This window comes from Carcharhinus amblyrhynchos, chromosome 24 (assembly GCF_965287045.1).
Source record: "Carcharhinus amblyrhynchos chromosome 24, sCarAmb.v2.hapA, whole genome shotgun sequence".
Lineage (NCBI taxonomy): Eukaryota > Metazoa > Chordata > Chondrichthyes > Carcharhiniformes > Carcharhinidae > Carcharhinus > Carcharhinus amblyrhynchos.
Genome location: NC_137347.1, coordinates 43,742,678 through 43,756,461, shown reverse-complemented (window position 1 = coordinate 43,756,461; position 13,784 = coordinate 43,742,678). Strand labels below are relative to the sequence as shown.

General features: G+C 45.2%; 1 non-coding gene across 1 annotated transcript; it reads right to left on the bottom strand.

The window, feature by feature from the left end:
• Positions 1-5,180: 5,180 nt before the first annotated feature.
• trnaq-cug (transfer RNA glutamine (anticodon CUG)) lies at positions 5,181-5,252 on the bottom strand. Its single transcript has one exon. It is a non-coding gene; the product is annotated as a tRNA-Gln (tRNA).
• Positions 5,253-13,784: the final 8,532 nt, after the last annotated feature.

The following is a 13,784-nucleotide window of genomic DNA, read 5'->3' as shown; positions in this document are numbered from 1 at the left end:
GGTCAGAAACCGCAATGTAGGGAACGGTTAATGGTGGGTTACCCTGAATTAGCTGATTAATGATCAAATGGACTCGATACTGAAGGGCCAATTGCTTGATTGAAAGCAGCAATGGGATGTCAAGTGAAGGAGATGGCATTCCAAAATGGAGGTGTCTTGAACTTTTTCAAATTAAAAGAACTTTGCGGATAACCCACAGTTACTGGTGGGAAAGGGAGAGAACCACGCCATCAGGCAGACAGACAGAGTCTCTAATCCTGCACTGGTCCCTTGATCTGCTGTTGGAAAGCACCGTGCAGCCAAACCATCCCCCACCACCTGCAGGGATGGAGGCAAGTGGAAAACCCCAATCAACATTTGACAACCTGCTCCCAATTTGTGTGTTTGTAATCAGCCTCAATTAATTTTAAACTGCTCTATTGGTGACCTTCCACTGTGGGCAGGTAGGAATGCAGCCTTCCCCCACAATCCCATCTCTAGGAAAATTGTCCAAGGATGACGTGGATTAGGAGGATCAGCAAGCTGTCCTGCCGCACAAAATTCCTCATCCTCCCATTTCTGTTCCCACTCCCACTTGGGAATAAAATTCAGCCCAATGTCTTCAGACTTTGCAGTATTTCATTATTCAATGATAACATGTTTCCTTTAGAATGGAGACAAACTTAAAGAGTTTGTGACACTGGTAAAATGGGGGCAATTTGTCTGTGAATGTAGAGTAATTCCCTTAACTGCCTAGAGATGGCAGTAGCAATCCAAGAATATGTGCCTGACTTGTCAGCAAGAACTTGGTTACAGAAGATTGGCTGAGTTATTATAAAATGGCCACAGCAAAGGAGGCCTTACAGCCCATTGAATCTGTGCTGGATCTCTGCAAGAACTATTCTGTTCATCCCACTTTCCCTCCTTGTCCCTGTAACGCAGCAAGCTGTCTCCCCCAGGTCTGAATCATCAGCAGAGTTTGTATTCCAGATCAGAACATTAAGCTTCTCCTCAGTTCACTACTGGCAAAGTAACTAATCACCTCAAATCGTTATCTTCTGATTCTCAACCTGTCTTCAAATGGGATCAGCGTGTCAATAGGGGCTCTTTCCAAAACCCTGCTGATTTTGAACATTTGAATGTTTATCAAATCACTTCTCTAAAAAGAACAAACCCAGCTCTCTGTCCATCAAAGTAACTGAAGTTCCAACAGCATTTATGATCTTATTGGCTTTTTTTAAGGGAAATGTTAAATGTACCGCAGAAACATTTAATTGATAATACCTGTATTTTTACAAACTGGCTTGCAATCTTTGCCCACATCAGAATCTATACAACTTGGAGTTTATATGGAGTTTTCAACATAAGAAAATATCCCAAGGTGTTTCACAAAAACATAATGAGATAAAAGTTGGCACCAAGTCAAAGATATTAGGGTAAATGGCCCAAAATATGGTCAAAACATAAGTTTTAAGGGGGATTGTAGAGGATGGGATAGAAATGGAGAGTTAAAAGCAAAATACTGTGGATCGTAGAATCCCTACAGAGCAGAACAAGGCCATTCAGCCCATCAAGTCTGCACTGACTCCGACAAAGCATATTGGCCAGGCCCCATCCCCATAACCCCACATATTTATGCTGCTCATCCCCCTAACCTACACATCTTGGGACATTAACAGGCAATTTAGTAAGGCCAATTCACCTAACCTGCATATCTTTGGACAGTAGAAGGAAACCAGAGCACGCAGAAGAAATCCACACTGACACAGAGAGAGCTGCAAATTCCACACAGACAGTGACCCAAGCCAGGAATTGAACCCAGGTTCCTGGCACTATGAGGCAGCAGTGCTAACCACTGTGCTGCCCAGATGCTGGAATCTGAAACAAAAACAGAAAATGCTGGAAAATTTCAGCAGGTCTAACAGTATCTGTGGAGTCAATGTTTTGAGTCATGATTGATTTGAAATGTTGGCTTTATTCTCTCTCCACTGATGCTGTCAGGCCTGATGAGATTTCCCAGCATTTTCTGTTTGAGATGGAGAGGTTTGGGATCAGAATTCCCAGGGCTGGGAACCTAGATGGCCGAAGGCATGATGGGGAAGGCAGAGTAGATGGAGGAGTTCTTGGAGATTTGTAGGGCTTGAGCAGGCTGTGAGGTGTGAGGTGCAAGCCAGTACAGGATTTAAATACTAAAACAAGAATTTTAAAACTGGAAGGAGCCGGATAGAGTTGGGATGAAGTTATATGGAATCAAAATTGGAAAGGGAGAAGGCTGAGACTGATGAATGGGTAATATCATGCTTAGAAACGAAAACTTTGAACTCCTGGTAGTAATAGTAAGAAGTTGATTTTATAGCACGAGCTTTCGGAGTCACCTGATGAAGGAGCAGTGCTCCAAAAGTTTGTGATTCCAAATAAACCTGTTGGACTTTAACCGGGTGTGGTGAGACTTCTCACTGTGCCCACCCCAACCCAATGCTGGCATCGCCACCTCCTGGTATTATGACAGAGGGGGGCTTATTGTTGAGGAGTAGGAGCTGGAACTATTTTTGAATATAATCCTGAAATAGGAGTAAGAATTAGATTTCATGCAGCGTGTGGAATATTGAATTGGTCAAGCCAGATCAAAGGGTGGATAACCAACCCAGTGATATGGTGCAGATTTGACAGACTTTCAAACTGTGAGGTTATGGAATTAGAAATTGCACGAAGGTAACAGGCTGAGAGGATTGGTGTACCAGTCAGCTTGAGATAGCTGTACTCCTCTAATTCTCTTGCGAAGCCATGATTTTAATTGCTGCAACATTGATGGCTGTACCGTCAGAGCTTCTGAAGCCCCCAAGCTCTTTCTTTCCTCCTTTTAAAATGCTTCCATCAAACCTGCCCCTTTGACCAAGCTTTTCACCATCTGCCCTCATATCACCACAAGGCACAGTGCTATATTTTATTTCAAAATGTTTCATTAGGTTGAAGATGCTGCATAAATAGGTGGTTGTTGTCAAGGGCCTGAAGCATTAAACCAAGGAGTTACTAATAAGATGGGAGGAGTCTTGGCCCTGACACGTGTGAGGTGATACACTTTAGAAGAAACAAGACGAGGGAGTATTTAATGAATGGCAGGACACTGAGTAGCTCAGAGGAGTAATGGATTTTGGGGCAATTATTCACAGAACCCTGGAGTTGCACAGCATGTGAATACGATAGTTAAGAAGGCATTTGGGACACCTGCTTTCATCAGTTGTGGTAGAGAATAAGAGCAAGGAGGTAATGTTGGAGTTGTACAGAGTGTTGATTAGGCCACAGCAGATGCTGTATACAGTCCTGGTCACCTCACTCTAAAGAACAAAGAAAATTACAGCACAGGAACAGGCCCTTCAGCTCTCCAAGCCTGCACCAACCATGCTGCCCGTCTGAACTAAAATCCCCTATCCTTCTGGTGACCATACCCCTCTATTCCGATTCTAATCATGTATTTGTCAAGACGCCCTTAAAAGTCACGATCGCATCTGCTTCCACGACCTGCCCCAGCAGCGAGTTCCAGACACCCACCACCCTCTGTGTAAAAAACTTGCCTCAGACATCTCCCTTAAACTTTGCCTCTCACACCTTAAACCTGTGTCCCCTAGTAATTGACTCTTTCATCTTTGGAAAAAGCTTCTAAGTATTCATTCTGTCCATGCCTCTCATAATCTTGTAGACTTCTACCAGGTCGCCCCTCAATCTCCGTTGTCCCAGTGAGAACAACTCAAGTTTCTCCAACCTCTCCTCATAGCTAATGTCCTCCATACCAGGCAACATCCTAGTAAATCTTTTTTGTATCCTCTCCAAAACCTCCACATCTGTCTGGCGACCAGAGTTGAACATTATATTCCCAGTGTGGCCTAACTAAGGTTTTATAAAACTGCAACATGACTTGCCAATTTTTAAACTTAATGCCCTGATCGATGAAGGCAAGTATGCCCGCTATATCTGTACTGGCTCTCTTCAAAAGTAATTTAGCCGGTCCCACTCCCCTGCCCTTTCCTAGCACTCTGCAAATTCTACTCCTCCTGCTACATTTCAGTTCCCTTTGAAAGCCCCGATTTGAACCTACCTTCACCACCCTTTCAGGCCGTATGTTCTAGTCCACAACCACTCACTATGTCATAAAGTTTCTCCTCGTTGCTTTTGATTTTTTACCAATCCGGAGGGGATTGACCAGGATGCTGCCTGGGATGGAACATTTACGTTAAGAAGGAAGGTTGGATAGACTTGGGTTGTTTTCATTGGAGCAGGGAAGACTGAGGGATTGACCTGATCGAGGTGTACAAGATTATGAGGGACATGAACAAGATGGATAGGGGGGAGATGTTCCCTTTAGCTGAAGGGCCAGTGACGAGGGGCACAGGTTCCAAGGTGAGGGGCAGGAGATTTAGGAGGAATGTGAGGAAAAACTTTTTTACCCAGAGGGTGGTGGCGGTCTGGAATGCACTGCCTGGGAGGGTGGTAGAAGCCGGATGCCTCACGTTGTTTAAAAAGTATCTGGATGAGCACTTGGCACATCATAGCATTCAGGGCTATGGGCCAAGTGTTGGCAGTTGGGATTAGGTTTGGAGTCAGCTGTTTCTCGGGTGTCAGTTCAGACTTGATGGGCCAAAGGGCCTCTTCTGCGCTGCATGATTCTATGCCATGACATGGAGATGCTGGCATTGGACTGGGGTGGGGACAATAAGAAGTCTCACAACACCAGGTTAAAGTCCAACAGGTTTATTTGGTATCACAAGCTTTTGGAGCGCTGTAAAAGAGTAGAGGTCCTTTGGGCAGTGCTCCAAAAGCTCACGATACCAAATAAACCTGTGGGACTTTAACCTGGCGTTGTGAGACTTCTTGAATTCCTGTGCTCTGGTTATCGTCCATTTTGGCACCTGTAAACTACAGGGGCTATGGGCTGGGTGCAGGAAGGTGGGATTAGAAAGGGAACATGGGTGCATGGACAAGATGGACCGAATGGTCCTGTGCAGTAAGTTTCCTATGGTTCTATGGCACTGGGATCAAATTGTCAGCTTTTTCTGTGCAAACCTTACAAAGAACCTCTTACAATACATCTAATATTTAATGCTGAGCTGAATTAGATGAAGCCAAGTTGCAGTGTGTGATTTATACTTTGCTTTGAAAAGTTTATTGCAGCCACAGGGCGAGGATGACAATTTCCAAAAAAGTGAAGGTTCCACCGAGATTTGAACTCGGATCGCTGGATTCAGAGTCCAGAGTGCTAACCATTACACCATGGAACCGTGCGGAGAGCTGCGCCTTTCCCGTTTAACAGGGAGCCGCTCCGCAGCGCATCCGCAACACCTCACCGCTCAAACACCAAACTACCGCAAAATCACCGCGTCAGGCGGCACACGGGCCGCTCCCACCGCCCAGCGACCCCCGAAATACAGCCCCGGGACCCGGGACCCGCGGCCCGCAGCTCCCCGAGGCCGCGGCAACTCCACCCGGCACCCGGAGAAACACTGCCCCTACAGCTGGAGAGCGGAACTGAAGCTCAGTGTGACCCAGGTGAGAACACACTGGGAGCACAGGTATCAGAGCACAGGTATCAATACACTGGGAGCACAGGTATCAGAGCACAGGTATCAATACACTGGGAGCACAGGTATCAGAGCACAGGTATCAATACACTGGGAGCACAGGTATCAGAGCACAGGTATCAATACACTGAGAGCACAGGTATCAGAGCACAGGTATCAATACACTGGGAGCACAGGTATCAGAGCACAGGTATCAATACACTGGGAACACAGGTATCAGAGCACAGGTATCAATACACTGGGAGCACAGGTATCAGAGCACAGGTATCAATACACTGGGAACACAGGTATCAGAGCACAAGTATCAATACACTGGGAACACAGGTATCAGAGCACAGGTATCAATACACTGGGAGCACAGGTATCAGAGCACAGGTATCAATACACTGGGAGCACAGGTATCAATACACTGGGAGCACAGGTATCGGAGCACAGGTATCAATACACTGGGAGCACAGGTATCACAGCACAGGTATCAATACACTGGGAGCACAGGTATCACAGCACAGGTATCAATACACTGGGAGCACAGGTATCAATACACTGGGAGCACAGGTATCAGAGCACAGGTATCAATACACTGAGAGCACAGGTATCAGAGCACAGGTATCAATACACTGGGAACACAGGTATCAGAGCACAGGTATCAATACACTGGGAGCACAGGTATCAATACACTGGGAGCACAGGTATCAGAGCACAGGTATCAATACACTGGGAACACAGGTATCAGAGCACAGGTATCAATACACTGGGAGCACAGGTATCAGAGCACAGGTATCAATACACTGGGAACACAGGTATCAGAGCACAGGTATCAATACACTGGGAGCGCAGGTATCAGAGCACAGGTATCAATACACTGGGAGCACAGGTATCAGAGCACAGGTATCAATACACTGGGAGCACAGGTATCAGAGCACAGGTATCAATACACTGGGAGCACAGGTATCGGAGCACAGGTATCAATACACTGGGAGCACAGGTATCAGAGCACAGGTATCAATACACTGGGAGCACAGGTATCAATACACTGGGAGCACAGGTATCAGAGCACAGGTATCAATACACTGGGAGCACAGGTATCAGAGCACAGGTATCAATACACTGGGAGCACAGGTATCAGAGCACAGGTATCAATACACTGGGAGCACAGGTATCGGAGCACAGGTATCAATACACTGGGAGCGCAGGTATCGGAGCACAGGTATCAATACACTGGGAGCACAGGTATCAGAGCACAGGTATCAATACACTGGGAGCACAGGTATCGGAGCACAGGTATCAATACACTGGGAGCGCAGGTATCAGAGCACAGGTATCAATACACTGGGAGCACAGGTATCAGAGCACAGGTATCAATACACTGGGAGCACAGGTATCAGAGCACAGGTATCAATACACTGGGAGCACAGGTATCGGAGCACAGGTATCAATACACTGGGAGCACAGGTATCAGAGCACAGTATCAATACACTGGGAGCACAGGTATCAATACACTGGGAGCACAGGTATCAGAGCACAGGTATCAATACACTGGGAGCACAGGTATCAGAGCACAGGTATCAATACACTGGGAGCACAGGTATCGGAGCACAGGTATCAATACACTGGGAGCACAGGTATCGGAGCACAGGTATCAATACACTGGGAGCACAGGTATCAGAGCACAGGTATCAATACACTGGGAGCACAGGTATCAATACACTGGGAACACAGGTATCAGAGCACAGGTATCAATACACTGGGAACACAGGTATCAGAGCACAGGTATCAATACACTGGGAGCACAGGTATCAGAGCACAGGTATCAATACACTGGGAGCACAGGTATCAGAGCACAGGTATCAATACACTGGGAGCACAGGTATCGGAGCACAGGTATCAATACACTGGGAGCACAGGTATCGGAGCACAGGTATCAATACACTGGGAGCACAGGTATCAGAGCACAGGTATCAATACACTGGGAGCACAGGTATCACAGCACAGGTATCAATACACTGGGAGCACAGGTATCAATACACTGGGAACACAGGTATCAGAGCACAGGTATCAGAGCACAGGTATCAATACACTGGGAGCACAGGTATCAGAGCACAGGTATCAACACAGTGGGAGCACAGGTATCAGAGCACAGGTATCAATACACTGGGAACACAGGTATCAGAGCACAGGTATCAATACACTGGGAACACAGGTATCAGAGCACAGGTATCAATACACTGGGAGCACAGGTATCGGAGCACAGGTATTAATACACTGGGAGCACAGGTATCAGAGCACAGGTATCAATACACTGGGAGCACAGGTATCGGAGCACAGGTATCAATACACTGGAAGCACAGGTATCAGAGCACAGGTATCAATACACTGGGAGCACAGGTATCACAGCACAGGTATCAATACACTGGGAGCACAGGTATCAATACACTGGGAACACAGGTATCAGAGCACAGGTATCAATACACTGGGAACACAGGTATCAGAGCACAGGTATCAATACACTGGGAGCACAGGTATCACAGCACAGGTATCACTACACTGGGAGCACAGGTATCAATACACTGGGAACACAGGTATCAGAGCACAGGTATCAATACACTGGGAGCACAGGTATCAGAGCACAGGTATCAATACACTGGGAACACAGGTATCAGAGCACAGGTATCAATACACTGGGAACACAGGTATCAGAGCACTGGGAGCACAGGTATCAGAGCACAGGTATCAATACTCTGGGAGCACAAGTATTAATACTCTTTTTAATTCTCTTTAGTAATTCTCTGGAAGCACAGGTGAGAGTGCTCTAGGAGGACAGGTATAAATTATAATTCTCTTCTGATTTGATTTATTATTGTCACATATATTAACATACAATGAAAAGTATTGTTTCTTGTCACATATATTAACATACAATGAAAAGTATTGTTTCTTGAGCGCTATATAGACGAGGCACACCGTTCATAGAGAAGGAAAGGAGAGAGTGCAGAATGTAGTGTTACAGTCATAGCTAGGATGTAGAGAAAGAACAACTTAACGCAAGGTAGGTCCATTCAAAAGTTTGACAGCAGCAGGGAAGAAGCTATTTTTGAGTCTGTTGGTACATGACCTCATCTTTTGTATCTTTTTCCTGACAGAAGAAAGCGGAAGCGAGAATGTCCAGGGTGCATGGGGTCCTTAATTATGCTGGCTGCTTTGCCGAGGCAGCGGGAAGTGTAGACAGAGTCAGTGGATGGGAGCATGATGGATTGGGCCTTTTGTAGTTTTTTTGTGGCCTTGGGCAGAGCAGGAGACAGACTAAGTTGTGATACAACCAGAAAGAATGTTTTCTATGCTTTCAAATATTAATACTCTTAGAGCACAAGTATTAATTATAATTCTCTGGGAGCACAGGTATTAATTATCATTTTCTGGGAGCACAGGTATAAATTGTCCTGCTTTGAGAGGCCAGGTATTAATTATAATGCTTTGGGAGTATTGCAGCGGGCTAAGGACGGACATGTGGGCATGCGAGCAAGATGCTGAGTTAAAATGGCAAGAAACCGCAAGGTTGAGATCATGCTTGTGGACTGAGTGAAGTGTTCCACAAAGCGACTTTGACAGATTTCACCATTTCTTATCTTTTGAGACAAAGTACTTGAGAACTGGAGATCTGGTGCAAATGCACTGACCAATAAGAACCAGGCTTCAAAATTACCATTTAAAGGCAACAAGCCTTAATTGTTTCTGAAATTGTAATTGATAAAATGACTCAACAAGAGCTGCTATTTCAAGTACTCAAATAAATATTTACCTGACATTTAAGGGAATAAACAAAATTCCAACTTTCAAAAGAAAAACTAATGAAAAAGCAGTCTTTCTCAAAAATAAGTTTGTTTTGGAAGAAAGTAACTGAATAGCAACAAAATCTGTCAACAACACTGCTATTTGAATTTGGGATAATGTTAAAGTGAAAACCTCAGGTACAGTTGAGAATATAAAGTGTTCTTTAAGGGGAAAGAACAAGTAAGTAAACTCCATTAATGCCTGGAATCAAATGGAATTGTTTAATTTCTGTTTTGAAGATATTACGAAAACATTTTATTGAACTGTAGGTTCTCCAGGGCTCATGAAGAATAAAGTGATAACTTTCTCAGAGATATTTGTGTCTTTTCCTATGAACTTTTTAACAGAACTGAATTTGATAATCTGGCCACTGCCTGAGAATTGAGATCATAAAGGGGGAGATAAGCAAAGATCCTGAGACGGAGATACCCTTTGATCTTTTGAGAAGATTACCATAAAGCGTGCTGTGTGACGGAAACTTCAGGGAACCACCCAATAGGGAAAGGTGTGAAGTAACTAATATGCATAGTGTGACACCTCAATAAGGAGTGAGGCCCATCTACTTGACAAACAGCATAACATGTAATGATTAACATGACCTGGAGTGTAAGAAAACACTAGTAAATGATCACATAGTCCTTGGAGAAACTGGCTGTAAGACAATTAAAATATTTATGGTCAGAGAGAATACAATTAAAGCAAAAGTACTAGGAACTTTGTGTTGGGATAACAATCAGGAACATATGATGTAGGATCAGAAGTAGGCCATTTGGCCCGTCAAGCCTGCTCCATCATTCGATAAGATCTTGGCTGATCTGTTTCTGTCAAGTTCTACATTCCCATCTAGCCAAATCTAACCTTTGATTTTCTTGCCTAACAAGAATCCTTTTTAAAAATATTCAATCACCCCCCACCTCCACCACATTCTAAGACAGAGAATTCGAAAGTCATGCAACTCTCTGACAGAAAACATTTCTCCTCATTTTTCTCCTCTGCGCTGCCTGTCCTTTGTTTTTTTATTCAGGCAACTTTCTTCTTTTTTCTCTGTAGCTTTTCCTTTACTCTGCAAATTTTTCCCACTATTCCATTTGCCTTTTTAAATAGTTTTTTTGACAAGGTGCCTCACAAGAGGTTATTACAGAAGGTCAGGGGGCATGGAGTTGGGAGTAGGGTGTTAGCGTGGATAGAGGATTGGCTGTCAAATAGGAGGCAGAGAGTGGGGGTCAATGGGTGCTATTCGGATTGGCGGTTGGTGACTAGTGGAGTGCCCCAGGGGTCGGTGCTGGGGCCTCAGCTATTTACCATTTATATAGATGATCTGGAGGAGGGAACCGAGTGTATGGTGTCGAAATTTGCTGATGACACCAAGATTGGTGGAACGGCAAATTGCGCGGAGGGTGTGGAGAGTCTGCAGAAGGATCTAGATAGGCTGGGCGAATGGGCCAGGAACTGGCAAATGGAATTCAATGTTGGCAAGTGCGAGGTGGTCCACTTTGGTAGGAATAATGGTAGACAGGACTATTACTTATGTGGCGAAAAACTGCAGCAGGCGACGGTGCAGAGGGACCTCGGGGTCCTTGTGCATGAGTCGCAAAAACCCAGCCTGCAGGTGCAGCAGGTGGTCAGGAAGGCTAATGGGATGCTGGCCTTCATAGTGAGGGGGATTGAATATAAAAGTAGGGAGGTCTTGCTGCAGCTGTATAGGGCATTGGTGAGGCCACAACTGGAGTACTGTGTGCAGTTTTGGTCGCCACACTTACGCAAGGATATTTTGGCCTTGGAGGGAGTGCAGAGGAGGTTTACTAGGCTGATGCCGGAGTTGAGGGGGTTGAGCTATGAGGAGAGGCTGAATAAACTAGGCTTGTACTCGTTAGAGTTTAGAAGAATGAGGGGAGATCTCATTGAGACATATAAGATGATGAATGGGATGGATAGGATAGAGGTGGAGAGGGTCTTCCCGCTCAGAAAAGACAGTAGGACTAGGGGGCACAGCCTCAAGATAAAGGGGGGGAGGTTTAGAACAGAGTTGAGGAGGAACTTCTTCACTCAAAGGGTGGTGAATCTCTGGAATTCTCTGCCCATTGAAGTGGTGGAGGCTGCCTCGCTAAATATTTTTAAGACGCGGGTTGATGGGTTTTTGATAAGCGAGGGGATTAAGGGTTATGGGGAGAGGGCAGGAATGTGGAACTGAACCACAACAGATCAGCAATGATCTTATTGAATGGCGGGGCAGGCTTGAAGGGCTAGATGGCCTACTCCTGCTCCTATTTCTTATGTTCTAATTTGGAGAACTGATGCAGACGCAATGGGCTGAATGGCCTCCTGCTGCACTGTAACAATTATGTGATTATACTGAGCCTGTAGAACTGCCACCTATTCTACAATGCAAGTACAGCTTTGTTTGTATTTTTGTGCGCCATCAGGTTCTTGCAAATTTTGTAGTGAACTTCCACTCTGGTGGATTCCTCACTTCCAAGTAATGAAACATGTTCAACTTTTTCTCCAAGGTTTCTTATTAGGTGCACATCTCTCTGATAAGTCTTCAGTTTTCATTCGTTGGGATACTGTTCCGGGTTCATGCATAAAGTGTATTCCTTCATATCTGTTGATCACCACAACTGATCACCATGGTATTATTGCCATTGATCATCACCAACAATGTGATATCCTTTAGAAGATGCCACTGTTGCCAACCATGTTGTGTTATGACGCACAGCAGTCTCTCAGTGATGAGAACCAGCATCTTTCAATAGCAATTCTCTAGTTACTGCCATACAGGAAGGCTGTTTACTTAGTGTTGTTTACAAACTGTTTGTGTTTGTTACCATGTGATTCTATGCATCATACTGTGAGTGACGCTATTCTCCAGTCTCACCTTAACCCTTGTTTTGCTGAGAACCTTTCTATTACAATGCAGATAGACACACACAACAGGCGCTTAGATTGTCTCTTGTTGGTGATGGCTATTGCCTGACATTTGTGTGGCACTAATATTACTTTTCAATTATCAACTCAATGAAGAGTAAAAGTTAATAGAAAGGGACAATACTGGAAATACTCAGCAGGTTAGGAGGTGTCTCTAGAGAGAAACATGAAGTGATGCCACCAGGCCAGCCGGGTATTTCCAATTTTTCACATCCTGACTGACTTTATGTATAAGATTTTCCAGAATTTTCTGTTTTTGTTTCAGATTCCAGCACTCATAGTAATTTATTGTATTTTATTTTCATGTTCTCCGTTTGCACAATACCTTCCACACCTGGTTTTGTCTCCAGTTAAATCACAGAGAGATCATTGAATTCCACTGGCGGGGTTGTTGTGATTCATTCTGGGAGCGCCCTGTTTGCTCTCAGATTAAAAACCCCCGGGAGCCTCAGTCAGTGACTCAGATGAGGCCGAGTCTGGGTTTCTGGACCCGGCTGCGGGGGTGCTGCCCAGTCGCTCACACAAGGCGCCCCAATTTCCGTTACCAACCGCTCCCGGCAGCGACCTTTGGTCTCACGTGGCGGCACCGATCCTGCGCAGTGCCGGCCGCGGTGATGGCACCGAGCCTGCGCAGTTCCGGCAATGACGGGAACGGGCCTGCGCAGTGCCGGCAATGACGGGAGCGAGCTGCCCAGTGCCGGCAATGACGGGAACGAGCCTGCGCAGTGCCGGCAATGACGGGAACGAGCCTGCGCAGTGCCGGCCGCGATGATGGCACCGAGCCCGCGCAGTTCCGGCAATGACGGGAACGAGCCTGCGCAGTGCTGATTTTATTGGGAGGATATCAAGAGAATTTCAGGCAGGGAATTGTTTTGATGAGATTTGTATAAGTTGCTATGGACGAGACTAAAATATGTCTCTATCAATAAAATGGACGTGTTTTTTTCCATCTTGCTCAATAGAATAGAATGATGGTTTGAAAGCTTTGCTTTCCAGATAGATGAATATTTGGCTATTTTTGGTTTGATTTATTATTGTCACATGTCTTAACATACAGTGAAAACTATTGTTTCTTTCGTTTCATACAGACAAAGCATACCATTCATAGAGAAGGAAAGGAGATAGTGCAGAATATCGTGTTACAGTCATAGTTAGGGTGTAGCGAAAGATCAACTTAATATAACGTAGGTCCATTCAAAAGTTTGATGGCAGCAGGGAAGAAGCTGTTCTCCAGCAATCTAGTACGTGACTTCAGATTTTTGTATCTTTTTCCCAATGGAAGAAGGTGGAAGAGAGAATGTCCAGGGTCCCGCTCAAAAAAGACAGTAGGACTAGAGGGCACAGCCTCAAGATAAAGGGGGGGCGGTTTAGAACGGAGTTGAGGAGGAACTTCTTCACTCAAAGGGTGGTGAATCTCTGGAATTCTCTGCCCGTTGAAGCGGTGGAGGCTGCCTCGCTAAATATTTTTAAGACGCGGGT